At 40.6% G+C, this 20,450-nt stretch overlaps 1 pseudogene; it reads left to right on the top strand.

Annotated features, from left to right (window-relative positions):
- The first annotated feature begins 220 nt into the window (after positions 1-220).
- LOC141506263 (calcium/calmodulin-dependent protein kinase type II subunit delta pseudogene) lies at positions 221-20,450 on the top strand (annotated as a pseudogene).

The following is a 20,450-nucleotide window of genomic DNA, read 5'->3' as shown; positions in this document are numbered from 1 at the left end:
CAGAGAGGCGGATGGGTGATGCACCTGTGCCCCCTGGGAGACTCCGCGGAGGGCCCAGGCCCTCGGGCGGGAAACGGGGTGCTGCTTTGGACAGCTCACCGCCGCCCTCCGCGGCGTGGGTGCCTCTGCGGCCGCCAGGTGGCGCCTCGGCGCCCAGCCCCCCCGCGCCGCGCCCGCCGGCCTCGGCTGGAGCCGGGCCGCGGCGGGGCCGCCCGCGCTCTTTCCTCCCCGCTGACCCCGGCCCCAGACCGCCCCCTGCCGGCCAGGTGCGCTCCGGCGAGGTCCCTGGAGCCCGAGACTGGAGGTCAGGCGCGCCTCTGCTTCTCTTCCCAGAGGTTTATGCCCCAATATTCTCCCAACCTGGGAGGGGTGGCAGTCACCTGATCTCAAATTTGGGGGATGGGAGGGAGACAACCCTCTGTGAGCATGCCCATTCCTCCCCTCCGTGGCCAGGCCTCTCCCAGGCTGGACCCCCCCATCAGGTGCCTGGGGCCGGGGTCCGCTGTCCGGCCGCGCCTGCCCTGCCAGCCCCGCTCCTGGATGCCGGGCGCCCCCCACCCGGGCTGGCCAGCAGGGACGCCAGGGGCAGAAATTGTGGCCGAAACCAGGCATTCCCTAAGTCCCCGGAGACCGCGGAGAAGTCAGGAAGGTGAACGGGCAGCTGCCTTCTTCGGGTCCCCTCCTCCGGTGAGTATCTTAGCAGGGTTTCGGAGAGAATCCCAAAGCAACATGCACTCCAACCTGGTGTGCTGCTGAGGGCCATAAGGGGCCTCCAAGCTGATCCTCTAGTGATAAAGACTAGATTTAAATGTTAATCCTAAAATGTTTTGTTTTCTTGCAAAAAAATACCCCTTGCCTTGTAAAACTGGAGCAAGCAAACATGAAAATAAAATATGTAAGGCTGAGTTGGTTTGTGAAACCTTTTGTTTAGAATGCTTTTGTAAAGAGCTCTGTTCACAGAGCAATGTATGTACAAGCTAAGTAAATATTGCCAATATGTAGTTAAAAAGAAGTTGAGCTTATCTAATTTTTTAATGACAAAGTGCCCATTTGAAACAGTGATGCCCGAGTTGCATTCTATTCTATCACCCAAGTTGTGTTTGCAGACCTCAAGAGAGGAGACTGAATTAATGCCTTATTATTCTATTTCTACTTTAAAAATTAAAATGTTGAAATTTGGTATTTATTTTTGGATCTGATGTTGAGGTCTCAGTTCCTTCATTTGTATTAGGTATTTATTATGGTTGTTTAGATTTTATCAGATGTGTATTTAAGTGCCTAAGGATTTGAACAAGAAGTCTATCCATAGAACTCGAACTGGATAGAGATAAGAAGCCATGGATATCATATTACAATCAATTATCAATTATTAAGGCTGATGAAAAAACAGAGGGATTAGGCAATTCTAAAGAACACCTTGTTTCCCAGGATTTGTTGCTGCTTAATGTGCTAGACCTAGGATGTTCCAAGTAGCCCTTTTATAGTCTGAGGAGTTACATGAGCTGGACCCAATAGATTTGGGTCTTTAAATTCTGCTTTAACCTGCTGTTCCAACAGATTGTTCGCATCCATAAGGTTCCTCATTAATATAGGTTCCATCTCAAATTCAACCACAGGGGTGTCTAGGTGGTTGTAGTGGATAAAGCACCAGCCTTGGAGTCAGGAGTACCTGGGTTCAAATCCAGTCTCAGACAATAATTACCTAGCTGTGTGGCCTTGGGCAAGCCACTTAACCCCGTTTGCCTTGCAACCCCCCCCCCCAAAAAAAAACCTCAACCACAAAACTACTGGGGAAACTGGGACCCAGGAGATGGGGATGAGAAAATAGTATATCCCATAAAAAAAAAGAAGCTTTTTTTCTCCCTGTCTCTCTACCAAAGTCCCTCCCTTTCTATACTTCTGATATAACCAACTCAGTGCTTTAAGAGACCTCCAAGTTGGGGTGGCTAGGTGGCGCAGTGGATAGAGCACCAGCCCTGGAGTCAGGAGTACCTGAGTTCAAATCCGTTCTCAGACACTTAATAATGACCTAACTGTGTGGCCTTGGGCAAGCCACTTAACCCCATTGCCTTGCAAAAACCTTAAAAAAAAAAAGAAAAGAAAACCTATGGAAGGTTTTGGGCTTCTTCCTCTCCAGCAAATAATAATAACCATCTTCCTATTCTTTTCTAAGATAGATCCCATGCTATAAAAAAAAAAAATGCCATAGATATAAAAATTCTTAATTAGCTAGTATTTAATAAATACTTCTGGAAATTTCAGTGATTTTGAGATGAGATCTCTCTACCAGGAGTTATATCACCTGGGGTAGGAGGGAATGGGAAGGAGATTACTGGAGTGAATATATCTCTCCAGATCCCTTCTTTTCTTGTTCCTATCAACACCCAGATTCTCTAAAAAACCTTCTCTGTGCTGTCAATAAGAATGTGGTACCCATGAAAGTCCGTCTGTCTTTCTTCCATTAGCATATTGTTTTCTGGAGGCAGGAACCATGTATCTGCCATGTTCTATAATTGAGAGGTCAGAGAGTACAAGGTCCTGTGTGTTAAGAGATATACCTTTATGATCTAGGTTAGAACCAGATACTATTCAAAGCATCCAGTCTTTCCCTCCTCCTAAAACCTTTCTTGTGTCATCTATTTTGAAAGTAACTAAAGTGTAGTGCCTAATTAAGTGATTACTGTTAAAGGAATAACAAAGTTTTGATATTGGTGAAGTTAATTTTGCTCTAGAGTGTCTCTTGCCTTGTCTTTCTTGCAAGCATGCTTTAATAGTATGGCATCCTCATTACTGAAAGAAACACCAGAGCAACACAATAAGCCCATTGATATGCAAATAGACGGACCACACACTCCTCCTTTCTTCTAGACTCTCTCTTGGGAATGAAAAATTAGTAAGAGATGGGAAAACAGCAAGTCTTAACTTCACCCTGCTATAGCCAAAGTATTGGCATTACTCTCCCAAGGGGTAGATTTGGGGACACCATCATGTTAGCTCAGCTAGAGGCCACTTGTCCTGGTTGGTTAATCCCTAAGACACATATACCCCAGCCCCCTAACTCTCAGGGAATAATAACAGCAACCTAGAAGAATATATTTGATTCTTTGGTTGCAACTCTGGCTTCCAGTAGTTCTGTTTGTATATCTTCAGCAGCCCTCCATGGGAAATCCATGTCAAGACACCACCCACCCTATTTACAATGGGTTTGTGACAAGTGGAGGAAGATATCAGGGTTATGGAAAGGAAAGGAATAGGCACATGCTTATGTCTTATTCACTCAACTACAGCTTCCTTTCCCTGGTACTACTATGTATTCAGGCATTATGCTAAGCACTTTATAAATATTATCTTATTTGAACTTCATAATAACCCTACAAAGAAGATACCACCTCCCCAAGTGCCCTGTCTGAGGTTGAGTTGGGAAAGAAAAGTTTCCAGGGTCTTGCAAATCACTGTAATATCACACTGCAATATCACAGTATCACAATGCAATTCTAGAATTGCAGTATCACAAAACATCCTAGTCATCACCGCACAGTAGGGAGTTTCCAGTTTGGCAGGATGAGCCCAGAACTCAAGAGCAGTATATAGTTACAACCTTACTATTTTGCTTTTATTTCAATTATTTTCATAAAATCATGTGATGCTGGTAAGCAGGAATACATTAACTCCTGAGCTGCGAGTTAGTGCTAAAGTCTAGTAGATAAGGACCAAAAGATGTATTTTTGTGACCAATTGAGCTTATGAGGAATTGGGCAGTTAGCAATGGGGACCTTGAGAGGCAGCTTGATGCAACAGAAAAAGTATAGATATGTACCAGTAAAAATATTAATATTTAGGGGCGGCTAGGTGGCGCAGTGGATAAAGCACCAGCCCTGGAGTCAGGAGTACCTGGGTTCAAATCAAAGTGTCTCAGACACTTAATAATTACCTAGCTGTGTGGCCTTGGGCAAGCCACTTAGTCCCATTGCCTTGCAAAAACCTTAAAAAAATGTTAATATTTAAAGATACAAAGGTCTACAGAAGGTCTGGGTTTGCATCTCGGCTTTTCCATTTTACTGGCTGTGTCACCTTGGCCAAATCACTTAATTTTTCTCAGTCTCTGATTTCTCACTTGTAGAAGAAGGATGAAATTACTTGTAATATCTGTTCCATAGGCTGGAGGAACAGGTCTTTGTAAATCATAATTTAATATGCTGTGTAAAGGTGAATTATTGTTGTTGACATCCCCTTATCCTCTAGGAGACATTTGGCCTGGTGAGAAACCTCAAAGACAATCAAGGGAATGGGGGAGAAGTCTGTTCCTGGGGAGGAGAAAATTAGACTCAGTGAAGCTAGATTTCCCTCTTTCTATTCCCTGGAGCTTCTTTGGAGTGGAGAGGGTTGTAACCTCAAGATAAAAGAGGGAAGCAGAAAAAAGAACTGAGGTTCAGGGGATATGTTACTATTCTTTTTCAAATCTTTGTGTGACACTATAATAATCCCTTTTGAGCTTTATGGTTCCAGAGTTACTTTCCTGAATTCTACAGAAAGACTCTGTAGAGTCTTCTCAATGTAAATTATCTGCCAATGGTGTGAAATATCCAAGTTGCACATACCTTCATTTGAGCTAGCATCCTTGTGGTGTCATTGGAGTCTCTCTGACACATAGGCAGGCTCACCTTTCTAAAAGGCCACTGACAATACTTACCCTGCAGATATCTAGACTTCTCTTCCCTCCCACTAACAGAGCTGATAACTTCAAAAGGTAGTGCTGCCTAGGTCCAAAATTAAGCTAAAGGATGAAATAGAACAAAATTCAGAATATCAAAACATCAAGTTTGAATGGCCATATATAGTTCTAGAGCCCATCCTATCTGTCTGAGCTTTGTTCTCTGTGGTTATGACTTCCCCACAGCTATAAGATTTAGATATTTTTATATTGTAGTTTAATAAACATAGAAAATATGAAAGCAAATGATATATGCCCCTTTATGGTGCTATCTACTTCCAGCCATCCCCTAAATATCTTCCCAGTTGCCCTTCCAGATCTTTGGGAAATATCACCAAATCACTCCTGCTCATTGAAGGGAATAAGGAAAGGGTGTTAAAGGAAAGGAGACTGTTGGAACTCAATCTTTCCTCAGCTTCCCAACCCAGTTAGATTCACAATAGTTGGCAAACTCAATTCTCAGGATCTTCTGTCATGACTGTCTGTGTTCCAGCTTCAGGATCCTAATCTCTTCCACTCATAGAACTGGTCTTTGGAAATCTTACTTACCAGTCAATAGCACCTCAGGCACCTCCATCACCTCATGGTGATCAGGAAGACCAAGAATCAACCTCAGCAGAAAGAAGAGAAGACATTTCCTTATAGTCTCCAAAGTGCACCCCCAGCAGTAAACAATTTTTGAACACACATGTGGATATAATATGTGGATATCAACTCATTTATAAGTTACATGGGTATACTAGTGTACTAATAAATACATTCTAAAATTTACACAAAAACAGAAACTAAAAGGTAGAAGTAAAGATCAAAAAATATTTTATCTTAGAGAGTAAATAGGGAACTGCTGGAATTTATTGAGTAAAAAAGTGATGTGAAAAAAAAGAAAAGAAAAAAGGGTATCACTAAGCCCATTATCTTTCAAAAACAAAAGAAAAGAAAAGAATACAAGTGATATGGTCAGACGTGAATGTTAGGAAAAATGATTGGCAGGTATGTGAAGGATGAATTGTAGTGGGGAGAGAGTTAAGGCAGGAAACTAATTAGGAGGCTACTGTAAATACCCCAAGTGAGAGGTAATGAGGGCCTGAACTGTGGTGGTAGCTATGTGAATAGAAACATGGATCAGATGGGAGAGATAATATTAAATGAATTACAAATGACAAGATTTGACAAATGATTGGATATAGGAAGTAGGAGAATGTGAGTAGTTGAAGATAAGACCAAGATTGTGAATCTGGATGACTAGAAGGATGGTAGTGCCCAGACTAATAGGAAAACTCCTAAGAGGGGTGATTTTTTTCGGGGGGTGGGGGGAGAGATATTATAATGAAATCTGATATCTGTAGCAACCCATCCATACCAATTCAGCCTGTCCCTCCAAAACTAAAAGGGACATAGGCAGGAGAAAGGAGTTCCATTTCTACCATTTATTATTTTTTTTTAATTTTATTTATTTAAGGCAATGGGGTCAAGTGACTTGCCCAAGGCCACACAGCTAGGTAATTATTAGGTGTCTTAGGTCATATTTGAACTCAGGTCCTCCGGACTCCAGGATCAGTGCACTATCCACTGTACACCAGCTGCCCCAGGAGAAAGGAGTTCTTACCAGTCACTGCCCTATCATCTGTAGCACCAGATGACCTGGGAGATGAAGGATTATTATGCTGAGGGGCTGGCTGTGAAATTTGCCAGATAACAATTAGGTCACAATTGCCCTAAGAAGCCTAGCTCAAGAATCTATAGTTTGGGACCTTGTGAACTGAAAGAAGAATAAAGGAGTGTTGAAAATGGATTACGGCAATCTCACTTTCCCAGTCTTTTACAAACTGTTTCTTTCTGGAAAAACATCCCTGGGCCTTCAGTTCCTCACAAGAAAAGGTGATATAGAAACTCCAGCTATACCTGGTCACCCTTTATTGTCTAATTTTTATAGCTGGACTTTAATTTGTTGGCATTAAAATAAACTAAGCCCATTATCTTGCAAAAACAAAAGAAAAGAAAAGAATACAAGTGATATGGTCAGACGTGAATGTTAGGAAAAATGATTGGCAGGTATGTGAAGGATGAATTGTAGTGGGGAGAGGCAGCCTATGGGCAAGTCACTTAACCCCATTGCCTTGCAAAAACCTAAAAAAAAAATCCTTCATTTCTTCATACTTGACTGTGGTATCATAGACTTTTGTTTTTTTATTTTTTATTTTTTTTTTAGATTTTTCAAGGCAGTGGGGTTAAGTGGCTTGCCCAAGGCCACACAGGGAATTATTAAGTGTCTGAGGCCAGATTTGAACTCAGGTACTCCTGACTCCAAGGCTGGTGCTCTATCCACTGTACCACCCAGCCACCCCAATCATAGACTTTTGAAACTAGTAAAACTAATTGATTTTCTACTGTAATAAGGTAATGCATTGGGTCCATGTCCCAAAAGGATAGGGACTGCCTTGGATTTCTGACCTTCTGACCTTTAAAGCACATTAGTTTTCGAAGATTTATCAGAGTATAGCCTGTCCTGGGCAAGTGCTAGGATGAGAGTGGAGAGAAGAGAGAGGGGAGGGAGAACAGAATGGCCCAAGAGTCAGGCACATTTCTGTGTGATGAGAGGCAGGTTTACTTTTTTACCCTTCTGTTTGGCCTTTCCTGGATATGGGAATGTGAGGTAAACAAATAGAAGCCAATGAGAAGTTCTGGAAAAACCTTTATTTGCAATCATTCTCTCAACACAAGTGGAGAAGTTTCCAGGTATCTGAGGAATGAGAGCCTCAAAGAAGGCTATTTCCTCTTGGAGTTTTCTATTACATTTTCATCTTCTATTTTTGCAAAATCAATAGATGAAATGGTATGTTAACATGATACTTCAGAAGGAAAAATTAGGAAACTTATTTTTAACCAAATTTCTAGGATCTTACTCTTAGGATTTTTTACTATTACCAAGTTGTTTAAATATATATCCTCTGCTAAATAGCTTTGTGACACGTTAAGCCACTTAACCTTTCCTTGAATCAGATAATGATTTTTTTTCTATTACCACAACACCCTGAGCACCCTGGGGAGGTCACAAGACCATGGAAGACTAGAGGAAGTCCTCTAAGATCAGAGCCAAGAACAGTCGGATGGGCAGAAAGCCCATCGGTGGAGCCAGTCATCCCTTGAGCACCAAGAATCTTCCTCTAAACACTGACCTTAAAGCATCTAGCTGATTGGCACTATTGACTCATCATGTAGCTGACACAGTAGCCTTGACTCCAAAATTCCAAATTAAGTTGTAGAATGACAGGGAATCCCAAAAATGTCCCATGTATCCTTTAATTCCAAATGACTTCCTAAGAAACTACCATACCTCTCTCCCCATTCCACACACACACACCCCCACCCAAGGAAGGAAGCCTCTTAATCCAATCTAGCCAAGGGAGAGCTACTCTCTTGTCTTTCCCAAGAAATATAGAGCCACCTGTATATAAGGGGATACTCACTTTGGTGGGAAGGGAATGTGAAAAGGAGCTAACTAAATGTGAAATTTTCTATGCTTTTAAAGAAAAGGTGCTGAGGCAAGGACAATAATTAGAATAGTGAGTCCATAGTTTTCACAGATTTTAGCCTCTGAAATCACTCAATCCAAGGTCTGCACATAATGGCAGGGTGATTCATTATTTGAATGCTAAGGTTCCCTAAGTAGAAAATCTCTGAGCATGCTCAAAATTCATATGAGAATGTAGACCTGGAAACTATGTCATGTGATGAAGAAAAGCATAGCACTGAAAAGAAAAGTGCTCTGGGAACAGAAAGGGAGAAGCAACCCAATGCACAGGAAAACAAGATAAGGGATGGGGTTAAGTATCAGAGAACAAGAAGGAGCCTGTAGTAGTGATACTCCATTGCTGTGAACTCGCCAAACTATGTCTTGTATAATTAGAGTGTTTCCCAAAAGGATAGGGACTGCCTTGGATTTCTGAGTCTCAGGAAGAGCCTGGGGACATCCCTGCTCCTACACATTTTCCTTTCTTGGGTGTTCTGTGTGGGCAGCCGTATAGGGAACGTTCCAATTGAATCATAACTAGATCTGCTCACTCAGCCAGCATCACCTGCTAGGGCAAGGAGAACTAGAAAGAGAATTTAAAGCCTCTCAACTAGCCCTAGAGAAAGGATGTCAGGGGTCTCAGGATCTAACAACCCCTGGGCCCAGCTGTTATTTCTGAAAATGACACTGGAATTTAGCTTCACTTGAATCACAGGAAGGCATGTTTGGTTACATTGGCTAATTACACAGCTATTTACTATTATGGGGCAAGAGTTAGAGGTGGAGGAAAACATTAGGGCAGGAAAATAAGAACAAAATGTTAACTTTGGAGTACAACACTAGGAATCGCAGTGGGTCATATTGGGTAATTTTTGCAAGCCTTTTGTTTTCTGTTTAATTGAAAATATTCACTTGTATTGAAATTTTCATATCATTTGCCATTCCTAGTGCTTCTTTCATAAAAAAAAAAATAAAACACTGTGCCCTTGGAGGGCACCTAAGTGGAATGTCAGCGAATATGCACATTGTATGCTGCCTATCTTAACCCACTTAGTTATTTATCTTGATATAAATTGTCACTTGATTTCCTGTAGCTCTGATTTAATAAATCTCATGATGTGGAAAAATTCAGCCTAAAATTTCACACACCCCCAGACAAAAAAAGGAAGATAAATCAGCCCAGTGAAACTGTATTTTAGGAAAAAATATTCCTCTGTTTTTGAGTAATGGGGAAGGAAGAATAAAGATATGGACTAAAAGGGAGAAAAAGAGGAACAAATTGATAAGAAGAGGAAAGTAAAAGGGACAGGCTAATGGCCCAGACCTAAGTAGACCTCTTTCCTTTCACATGAAAAAATAACATTTATTTTAAAAAATATCCTGGGGGGGTGACTAGTTGGCGCAGTGGATAGAGCACCGGCCCTGGAGTCAGGAGTACCTGGGTTCAAATCTGGTCTCAGACACCTAATAATTACCTAGCTGTGTGCCCTTGGGCAAGTCACTTAACCCCATTGCCTTGCAAAAACCTAAAAAAAAAAATCCTTCATTTCTTCATACTTGACTGTGGTATCATAGACTTTTGAAATTAGTAAAACTAATTGATTTTCTACTGTAATAAGGTAATGCATTGGGTCCATGTCACAAACTTCTTTATTAGCTAAGAGACCATCATTTAAGAGACTGAGGTGAAAGGACATTCTCTCCTCTCTTCCCTGGTCCTCAAAATCTGTAATCTTTTTTTTTTTTGCAAGGCAATGGGGTTGAGTGGCTTGCCCAAGGCCACACAGCTAGGTAATTATTAAGTGTCTGAGACCAGATTTGAACCCAGGTACTCCTGACTGCAGGGCCGTTGCTCTATCCATTGCGCCACCTAGCCACCCCTAAATCTATGTTTCTGAGATCCCACCAAGATCCCAAAATTCCCTGCCCCGGCCTCACCCAGATGTAGACATGTAACCAACCCAATGTTAAAAGACTAAGGTTCAAAATATATAGTCTTCATAATTCTTATCTTCACTGCCCCATTCTGTCCATCTGGACCTATATCATATTACAATTACTACTTTACCCTCACCCCCATTAGTCCCTCACCCATCAGCTTTTCTCACTCAGCATAGCACTTTTAGTTGGGTCAAGAAATTTTCTGTTTACCAGAATCCCTGGAACATGCCACACTTGGCAACATTTATCAGCCACAAGGATTTCTTTCTCTGTTGCATGTTTCAAAATAACCAGGACTTCTTTTGTTCCAAAGGATTACTAACCCCAAAAAGAGAATTTCTTGTGTTTCCTTAAAAAGAAAAAGGAAAAGAAAATACCCTATTTGGGAACAGACTATGAGAGAATCACAGATGAATAGAACATTGCAACTACTCCTAACCAATAATAGATTGAAACGCTGCATAAAAATCTACCCTGAAGGAAGGATTCATATTTTCAAATCCCTTTTCCTATGTCTAACTATCTCACAATCTTCTTAGCAGTCAGCAATGCTTTAGAAAATCCATATGCAAAACTGCATCTTCATATTCCTAAGGCAAAGAATTGACATTCAAAGCTTTGGTTCTTGCTTTTGCTACCCTAGACCAAAGGTTTTCTGTAAACACAACACACATACACTCTCAGACATGATTGTCTTTTTTTGAAGATGATGTGAGAGGAAAAGAACACTTTGTTTTATATATATATATATATATATATATATATATATATATACACAAACATATATCACATATATGCACAAATATGTCACAGCTCTTTTATTTGTATCATTGAAAAACTGGAAATAACCTATATGTAAATGAAAATATATTCTCATGCCATAAAAATGGCAAATATAAAAAATATCAAGTAACATGGAGTGCTTATATAAAACTATGCAAAATTTAGGGGGGAAATAGCATAAACATTGACCCTGAAAAAACAAAGAAAACAAAACTTCATAAATACATAGATTCGGAAAGGGATAGAGAACATATAAATTGCTATTATTTTGCTAAAACTTATAATAAATATTTAAAGTAAAAATTGTCCTGATTATGTTTATATTTTTGGAGATTTATTTCATATTTTGTTTATTTCTGATTTTTGAGAGTTATCTTGAGTTAGTTCATAATAAAAGATTCTATACAAGGTATATTTCCTTCAAGCCTGTTTCTGCCTAGAATCTATGCAAACACAAATCCTTCTCTTTTTTTTGTTCCTGACTCACTGGGCTGCTCCATCTCCAGAACCCTTGGAAGAGTACCTGCACCAGATCTTCTTATTACCATAGCCAGTCCTGGGAACACAATATGATAACATTTACCTTTCCCATTAGGTAGCCTGCTTTCTTTCATTTTTTCCTCTCCCTCTGCTGGCTTCTTTTTAGCCAGCTCTCCGAGAAGCTCATTTCTAGGGCTGGACTTGCAGGGGGACACTGTTTTAAAGAGACTGAGACAACCCCAGGTGTAATATGATGTAAGCACCAACATCCAGCCTGTTCAACATATTCTGCCTCACCCTTCCAGAGCCAGAGGACTCCAAGCAATTGAGCCAAGAACAGAGAATGATCCTTTTTAGCTTTCACCCACATTCCCCCATTTTTCTTAGGGATTTTTTTTTTTGGTAAAAAACAAATCCTGGGGCTGTCTGAGGTTGATTGGTCTAATCTGCTCTCATATAGTCATGCTGTAGCTCATAACCATCTGCTTGTAGAACTGGAGCCTCTTTGATAAGTAGGGGACCTTATTTTGGAGACTCTGCCATACTGCCATAGATGGGGAAGCATACATACACATATAGTGAATAAAACAGAAGAAGGCTTTCACATCTAATGAGAAGGATAATCATGTTCAGGAATGGAAAGGAGTCTTGCGCTTAACTGAAAACAATAATATCTGTAGTTTCTTGGAACTTAATCAAAGAGGAAACCAAATCAGAATCTCCTTCTGACTTGGCCTGCTCCAGCTGACCCTTACAATGCTGCCAGATGTGTGTGGCCTGAGCCTTATAATGATTAACAGTTTGCACTTTCCTAGAACATTTCATATGCTACAGAGAAAGGATAATTTCTTCTAATAATTGTTCAATCAAAAGTCCCACCTTCATTTTGGTAGTTCAGGACATAGCCATTAGATTGTAAGCTCCTTGAGGGCAGGGACTATTTTTGGTCTCTTTTTGTTTCTCTAGAATTTAACACAGTGCCAACTATATACTACTAATTGATAAGTGTTTATTAATTGATTATTAGCCAGGTTAAGAAATTATTCTCTCTCTTTTTTTAAGGGTTTTGCAAGGCAAATGGGGTTAAGTGGCTTGCCCAAGGTCACACAGCTAGGTAATTATTAAGTGTCTGAGACTGGATTTGAACCCAGGTACTCCTGACTCCAAGGCCAGTGCTTTATCTACTACGCCACCTAGCCGCCCAATTATTCTCTTTTGTTTGGATTTAGTTATAAGAACATAGATTTTTTAGAAGGAACTTTTTAGGCCTTCTAGTCTAACCCCCCCCCTCATTTTATGGATGAGGAAAAATAGGTTCTAGAGAAATAAAGTATCTTGTCCATAGTAGAAAATGGTAGATTCAGAATTTGAATCCAGGTCCAGTGACCCCAGGTCCACCATATTGCCCCACTCCTTGTACCTCCCTTCACAGGTTCTAAACTTTGAAGAGCCCAAAAGGCCTCCTCAAGCCTCTGTCCCCCCCCAGACCCCAAATCCCAGAATCAGTGCTCGTTGCCATTTTTGCTGCCTCTCTCAGCCCAGAGCTGTGGAGAACAACTAAATGATTTTGTGCAAGTAAATCTCCTGCTTGGCCTCACGGAGGAGTTATGATGATTTCAGAGCTCACTGCATCGATGACCTCTACAAGTCCTGGACAGTGTGACCTCAGAATAAATGGTGGGGGATGCTGTCATCTCTCTTTGTTTTATTGGAGGTGTCTGGAAAGGCTAATGCTCCTAATTTCGATCATCCATGAAGGGACTAATCGCAGCTGCTCCTCAGAAATGAGGTATTTTAATGCCACCTGGTGGAAGAAAAAAACAATGCAGTTTGCAAACAGTATATCTACTTGACTGCAGGCTTTGGTGAGGGCCTAGATGAGGGAAATAATGTTTGTCCTTCATTCTCAAAAAAGACCACAGAGTCAGGGAGGTGATGCCATGACAAGCAGGTGAATTGGATTGGGGGGTGGGGGTGGCGCTGCTGTGCTCAGTCACCAACCTCACTTTCTCCAACAGAGCCATCTGGACCAGATAGGAATCAGGGTTAATCAGGGTTGAGTGATTTGCTCAAGGTCATATAACTAGTAAGAGTCAAGTGTCTGTGACTGGATTCGAACTCCCATCCTCCTGAATCCAAAGCCAATGCCATATCCACTGCACCACAGATGAGGCAGGGAGAAAGAACTAGCATCTGAATGGCCTCAGCATTAAACTCGTATCATTGCCTCCTCTGTCTTGATCTTTCCAGTGTAGACATTTAAGAGGCAGTGTGAGAAGGTGGGGAAAATGATGGATTTGGAGGTAAAGAACCTGAGTTCAAATTCTGTCTGTTTCTACTTTTGTGACTTCAGTCAAATCACTTAACTTCTCAGGGTCTCAGTTTCCTCAGCTGCAAAGTGAGGTTATTAGACTAAGTGGTATCTAAAGTTTCCTCATCCCACCCCCAACTCCAAATCTATAATCCTCTGATGATTTCATCTTTTCCTATGTTGCACTGTCTCTGGTCTGACACTCAGATTAGTCACAGTGGTTATAGGGTCAAAAATAGGCTAGGATAAGGTTGATTTATACCTGATATTTGTGTACCCTAAATATTTTTTAAATCAATTTTTTACAAATCCAGTTGGGAACTACAGAGAAAGACAGGATATGGAAATATCCCTCTTGTCTTTTTTTTTTTAAATCACTCTGCTAGGGGCCGCTAGGTGGCACAGTGCATAGAGCACTGGCCCTGGAGTCAGGAGTACCTGGGTTCAAATCCAGTCTCAGACACTTAATAATTACCTAGCCATGTGGCCTTGGGCAAGCCACTTAACCCCATTGCCTTGGGAAAAAAAAAGATTACAGGACCAAATAGAAGCTACAACACTGTTACTCAAGGGCAAAGGCTGCCTGAAGGAAACACTATCTCCTTGCAATCTGAATACATGGAATTCTGGTCTGGTGACAAGTAGATGATATCTGGAACTGTTCCCCAGGAACTGAACAGACACTTCTCTCCATCAATAGCCTTTCTCCCATTATCTTAGTATCACTTAGAGAAGAAGCCTGTGATCAAAATCTGTGTCCCCTAGTGCCTTGATATTTGAAATTGCCAAAGAGAATATCAGTTGTTTTTTTCATCAAGCCCCATTCCCTAGATTTGTCCCTTCCTTTCATGTCTCCTCCTCATCCTCACCATTTAGTAGAGGCTTGTTCAGTAGTCCTCTTACAGAATGTGTATTCCAAAGCTAAAATAGAGGTAGTGGCCTCTTTGTAGTGGCTGACCTTGTGGCTTCTCTATGTTGCCACAGTCTCCCTAGCAGGGAGGTTGTCATTGTGGGTTGGGGGAATGTGAAGGGTGCTCTGGCTTCCAATTATTGAGTATTGCAAAGTAACCGACAATTTTGAAAAGAGGAAAAAAAGATTATAGCTCTGCTTTGGGAGGCATAAGAAGGAAGAAGTCTGTGCTTTGATTAACTTTTCCCAACTGAGGATACTGAGCTGGGGGTGGGTAAATGGCTTTCCCAGAATGCAGTGTTTGGAAAAACCACTTCCCAGTCCTCAGGTTTGCACAATATCTTTGAAGGGGTGGTGGGCTAAATAAGAGGCCCACCACAGCTCTAGGCCTCTGCTGGTCCAGACTTAGGCTCAGACACCAGAGAGCCCTGAAGAAGACCCACATTGTTATCAGGTATGCTAAGGTAACCCCAGGCCCCTTCAGGTGACATATAAAAGCTAGGAGATATCTCTACCTGACTTCACCTAAAGCAATTCTCAAATATTTTCAGGAGAAAAGAAATGTTCCTCCAACCCAATGAGTTTAAGATCCCTCATCTGGGCCCCAGAAGAGCTGGTATGTGGAGTATCTGTATTAAGCATATTACATCACGCCCCAAACTTAGTGGTAGAATCCAAATCAGATTCACTGTTGCCTTAGCCTTTAAAGCAACACTTTAAAACAACAAAAAATACTACAGCAAGACTTCATGCATCAACTTTATGCCCCTGCAACGGAAAGGGACACCTATAGAGGTAAAGAATAACCAGCAAACAATTCTATTGGCCTAAGCTATTTATTAAAATGAAATTATATCGCCACTTTTTTTTATTATCTTGAGAGTAAGTAGAAACGGGATTCATCATGTATTAGGTCATGTACTTCTTTTTAAAGCACTTCAAACAAACAGTTTTTTTAAAGTCTTCTAAGCATTATAAATTAGAACTTTTTTCCCTTTTTTTTAACATCAAGACATTAGCATTCTGTAATCTCTTCTCAGTACAAATATTTTTCAAATAGGAAATCTGTTTTACATTCCCTTTCAAAATCACAGCAAAGAGGAGCTAAGGTCCCAAGCAATGGTAAAAGAGTATTTCTTGAGTCCAGGTAAAAAACACCCTCAGGATATCTCTTTGCTTTTACCACTCAGCCCTTTTTCCCCCCTTAAGGACACACTAGAGCAGGGGAGGGGGTGTGGGGCAGAAAGGGGGTGGAACAGGACTTCTAGGAATAGAATTGTTTTGAACAAAGTATCATGTGTCAGGAAGATAATCATCATTATTAAGATCTCAAATCTTACACATAACCCACCCTGAAGTTAAATGTTCCTTTTCAAATAAAAATAATTTGACAACACTGGTAGTGCAAGGTTGTTGTTTCCAAGTATCCTCCATAATGGGTGGCATTTGGAATGCCTGAATGCTTCTTCTTTTGTGAATCAATCAACCAATTTCAGCAAGTATTTACTAATCACCTACTCTAGGCCAGGCTCTATTATGCACACTATACTAGGTCCTGAGGAAACAAAGCAAAAATGTAGTAGTCCCTCCCTGTTTAAACTTCCAAGCAGATTACCTTCCCCAGGGCAGAGAGCATGGACACAAGAACGTGAATACTATATATGGTATATAGCTATATCTATTTCTATCTATAGTGATATAGCTAGAGATAGATATAAAACATATGCTATATATATAATATCACTTATTATATAGAGATAGAAATAGATATAGATAGTTAGAAACCAAATAAAAAATAATTTCAGGGAGCACTGGTTGATGGGACACTTGAACTGCGCTTTGAAGGGAGCTAGGTATTCAAAGAGGTGAGAGTTAGGAGAAAATTCATTCTAAGCATAGGAGACAGACTATTTAAGGGCAAGGAAATGGGAGATGGAATCCTCTGAAAAATAGCAAAGTCCAATTTAGCTGGCACATATAATGTGTGAGAAAAGGAATAAGGTATAAGTCAGGAAAGGTAGGCAGGATCCAAAACTGAGGCATTTTTATTTTATCCTAAAGGCAATGTGGAATCATTTGAGCTTGTAGATTAAGGGTTTAGGGTTAGGGTTAGTGCATGATCAGACCTATGTTTAAGAAATATTACTTTCACAGTTTATGGAAGGGGAAAGACTTGAGGCATGGAAACTAGTTATAGGTCATTGTGAGAGGTAATGAGGTCCTGAACTAGGGTGATGGTGGTGTGAAGGGTGAGAAGGGAATAGATGCAGAGAAGACAAGAATTGGCAACTGGTTAGGTCTTGGGTGCCAGTGAGAGTGAGTGAGAGTCATAATTATTTGAATGGGATGGATTAGAGATGTTGATGAGACTGCAACTAAACTCCCAAGTTGCAAATATGTGATTAGGATGATGGAACCTTTAAAAAGAAATAGGGAGGGGCGGCAAGGTGGTGCAGTGGATAAAGCACCAGCCTTGGAGTCAGGAGTACCTGGGTTCAAATTCAGTCTCAGACACTTAATAATTACCTAGCTGTGTGGCCTTGAGCAAGCCACTTAACCCCATTTGCCTTGCAAAAACCTAAAAAAAAAATAGGGAAGTTCAAGAAGTCATGTTTCAGAAGAAATAAAACAGAATGGGTTCTGCTTCAGGCATGAGAAATGTGAGAGGCTTATGAGATGTTGTGAGAAATGTTCAAGAGGAAATTTGTGGAGCTCAAGAGAGACTAAGGTTGTGAGTGTGTGTGTGTGTGTGTGTGTGTGTGTGTGTGTGTGTGTCTGTCTGTCTGTGTCTTCTCAAACCTGTTTGCAAAAACCCTGTTCCTGAGTTCCTCTATTCCTCCTCTTCCCCAGACCACTTCACAATGAGCCAGCCTGGACCTAGGATGGCATCAACCACAATCTGCACCCAGGTTCTCCAAGGGGCTTGGAAAGGGGGCATTCTCAGTGTTGAGAAGATGCATAAAAATTCCTACAGGACAAGAACATGTTGCTCAGATCATCAACACCAAAAAGCTTTCTGCTAGGGAATCACCAGAAACTGGAAAGGGAAGCTAGAATCTGCCTTTGAAGCACCTAATATTATGCGACTTGTCAGCATATCTGAAGGAGGATTCCATTACTTAGTCTTTGATTTAGTCACAGGCGGTGAGCTCTTTGAGGACATAGTGGCAAGATAATACTATAGCCAAGCAGATGCCAGTCATTGTATACAGGAGATTCTAGAAGTCATAAATCATTGTCACGTAAATGGCATAATTCACAGACACCTGAACTGATTGCATTCAGCAGATCCTGGAAGCTAGGGTTCACTGCCATAAGATGGGGGTAGTCCATTGAGATCTTAAGCCTGAACACTTGGTTTTATCTAGCAAATCCAAGGGAGATTGGGGACTTTGGTCTGGCCATAGAAGTTCAAGGAGATCAGCAGAATGGCTTTGCTGGTACACCTGGATACCTTTCCCCAGAAGTTTTATGAAAAGATCCCTGAGAAAAGCCAGTGGATGTGTGGGTATGTGGTATCATTCTCTATATTCTCCTGGTGAGATACCTTCCTTTTCTGGGATGAAGATCAACATAGAGTCCACCAGCAAATCAAGACTGGAGCATATGATTTTCTATCACCAGAGTGGGACATTGTAACTTATTTTACTTATCAATAAAATGCTTACTATAAATCCTGCCAATTGCATTACCACATCTGGGGAGCTGAAACATCTATGGATCTATCAGTGTTCTACCATTGCTTCTATGATGTACAGACAGGAAACTGTAGATTGCTTGAAGAAATTCAATGCAAGAAGAAAACTGAAGGATACCATTCTCATAACCAGACTTGTTAAAAGCAATTTTTTCTCAGTTTGTTGAAGAAAGCAGATGGAGTAAAGGAATCCCCTGAGAATTCTAATATAACCATTGAAGACAAAGATGTGAAAGCCACTGTTTACAGATCCTGTTGTTGTATCCCACTCTACCTCTCCATTTCATAATCTGCCCAGCATCATTGCTCAAAGTCAAACCCTCCATCTTTGATTGACATACATCTAGTTGGTCCATCCACCCCAGCTTCTCAGCATTCCACATCTTTTGAACTTGTTCTTTAATGTGTCATTTACTCATGACTCTTCAGTAGCTGTTTGAATATCTTGCTATCATGTTTCTTCCCTACACATTCAGTCCAGGAGAGTTGTGGACCAGAAGGCTCTAGTTTGGCACTGCCATACTGAATGTGGTTCAGAATGCTATCCATGAGTGTCATCCATGGGTCTATGCAGTCCTTCTAGATCCCCTTGTGCAACTATAAGGTTGGGTCAACAGAGAAGCAAAAAGGAAATAAAGAAGAAGAGAAAGTAAAAAATATAGGATAAACAGGAATAGAGATAAAGATAGGAAAGAAATAAAAAAATAAAAATTGTCTTGTGTGCCAATAGTTAAATAAAATAATGAACAACAACAGCAAAAGAAACTAGGGTAGCTAGGTAGCACAGTAAATAGAGCATCACTGACCCTGGAGTTTCAGGAAGACCTGAGTTCAAATTTGACCTCAGAACACTTAATAATTACTTAAAACAAAAAAAGTGACCTTGGGCAAGTCACCTAATCCCATTACCTTGCAAAAAAAAAAAGAAAGAAACTAGAAAATCTCTAGTAAAACATAAGCATTATTTAACTAATAAGCTATTTGTTTGTTTTTAAACCTGGTGTTAGAATCTATTTCAAGACTCTCAGAAATTCATTTAATTCAATTGTCAAGGCAATCATAGTAAGGAAAAGATCCCAGGTTTTAGAGGAGGCCTCAGATATTATCTAGATCCATCTCATTTTATAGATTGGGAAACTGAGGCCTAGAGAAGCTTTTGCTCTGACCTAAACTAGGTCAATATTAAGGTAAAACTTAAAATCAACCCCAGAGACTATGATTACAAATATAAAAAGGGCATCTCAGAAATTCTGTATGCCAATGAATTCACATCTTCCTGCCTCTTAAGTCTTCCTCACTACTCAATTATAGACTTAATCTCCATGAGCTTCATCTCTCTTCCCACCTCACAGGGTTATTGTGAGTATCAAATGAATACATTTATATGCAGGTTTTTTGGGGTTTTTTTGTTGTTTTTTTTTTTAGGTTTTTGCAAGGCAAATGGGGTTGAGTGGCTTGTCCAAGGCCACACAGCTAGGGAATTATTAAGTGTCTGAGGCCAGATTTGAACCCAGGTACTCCTGACTCCAGGGCCCTTGCTTTATCCACTGCACCACCTAGCCGCCCCTACACAATTTCTTGATAGATAGTTCAAGGAATTTTAACCTTTATAGCCATTAAATGTTCATCAAAATTTTTCTCAGAGGGGCAAGCCACTTAACCCCATTGCCTTGAAAAGTCTAAAAAAACAAAAATGTAAGCTACTATTATTCATAAAAGGTATCTTGGACAAAAATCCTGCCTCCCACTGCTGATCTATTATATGACCCTAGGAAAGTCATTTCATTTCTGAGTGCTCTGGGCTCTGCTCTTAGATTAAAAATTACAGAGAAGATTCCAGTCTACTTTGTATGTAGGGAGTTTTCTCTTTTAGAAGTTTGCTGTGCCAAATAAATTACAAGCCCAGTCCTTAACCTGTAATTATCATAGAGTGTCTTAAAAAATCTAAAGGATAATGGCCCTTTTTCTTAGAAATTCTATTGGCTTAATATTTGGTACACCTGCCTTGATGAGGGTTTTTAAGATATCAGTCAAATTTTTGTAACTATCTTTCACTGAATCATGATTTTTAAAATTATACCTTGTCTCTTATTCAAGATCTTTTTC

This window comes from Macrotis lagotis, chromosome 1 (genome assembly GCF_037893015.1).
Source record: "Macrotis lagotis isolate mMagLag1 chromosome 1, bilby.v1.9.chrom.fasta, whole genome shotgun sequence".
NCBI classification, from domain to species: domain Eukaryota; kingdom Metazoa; phylum Chordata; class Mammalia; order Peramelemorphia; family Peramelidae; genus Macrotis; species Macrotis lagotis.
Note: the sequence above shows the minus strand (reverse complement) of the source record. Positions and strands in the feature narration are given on the sequence as shown.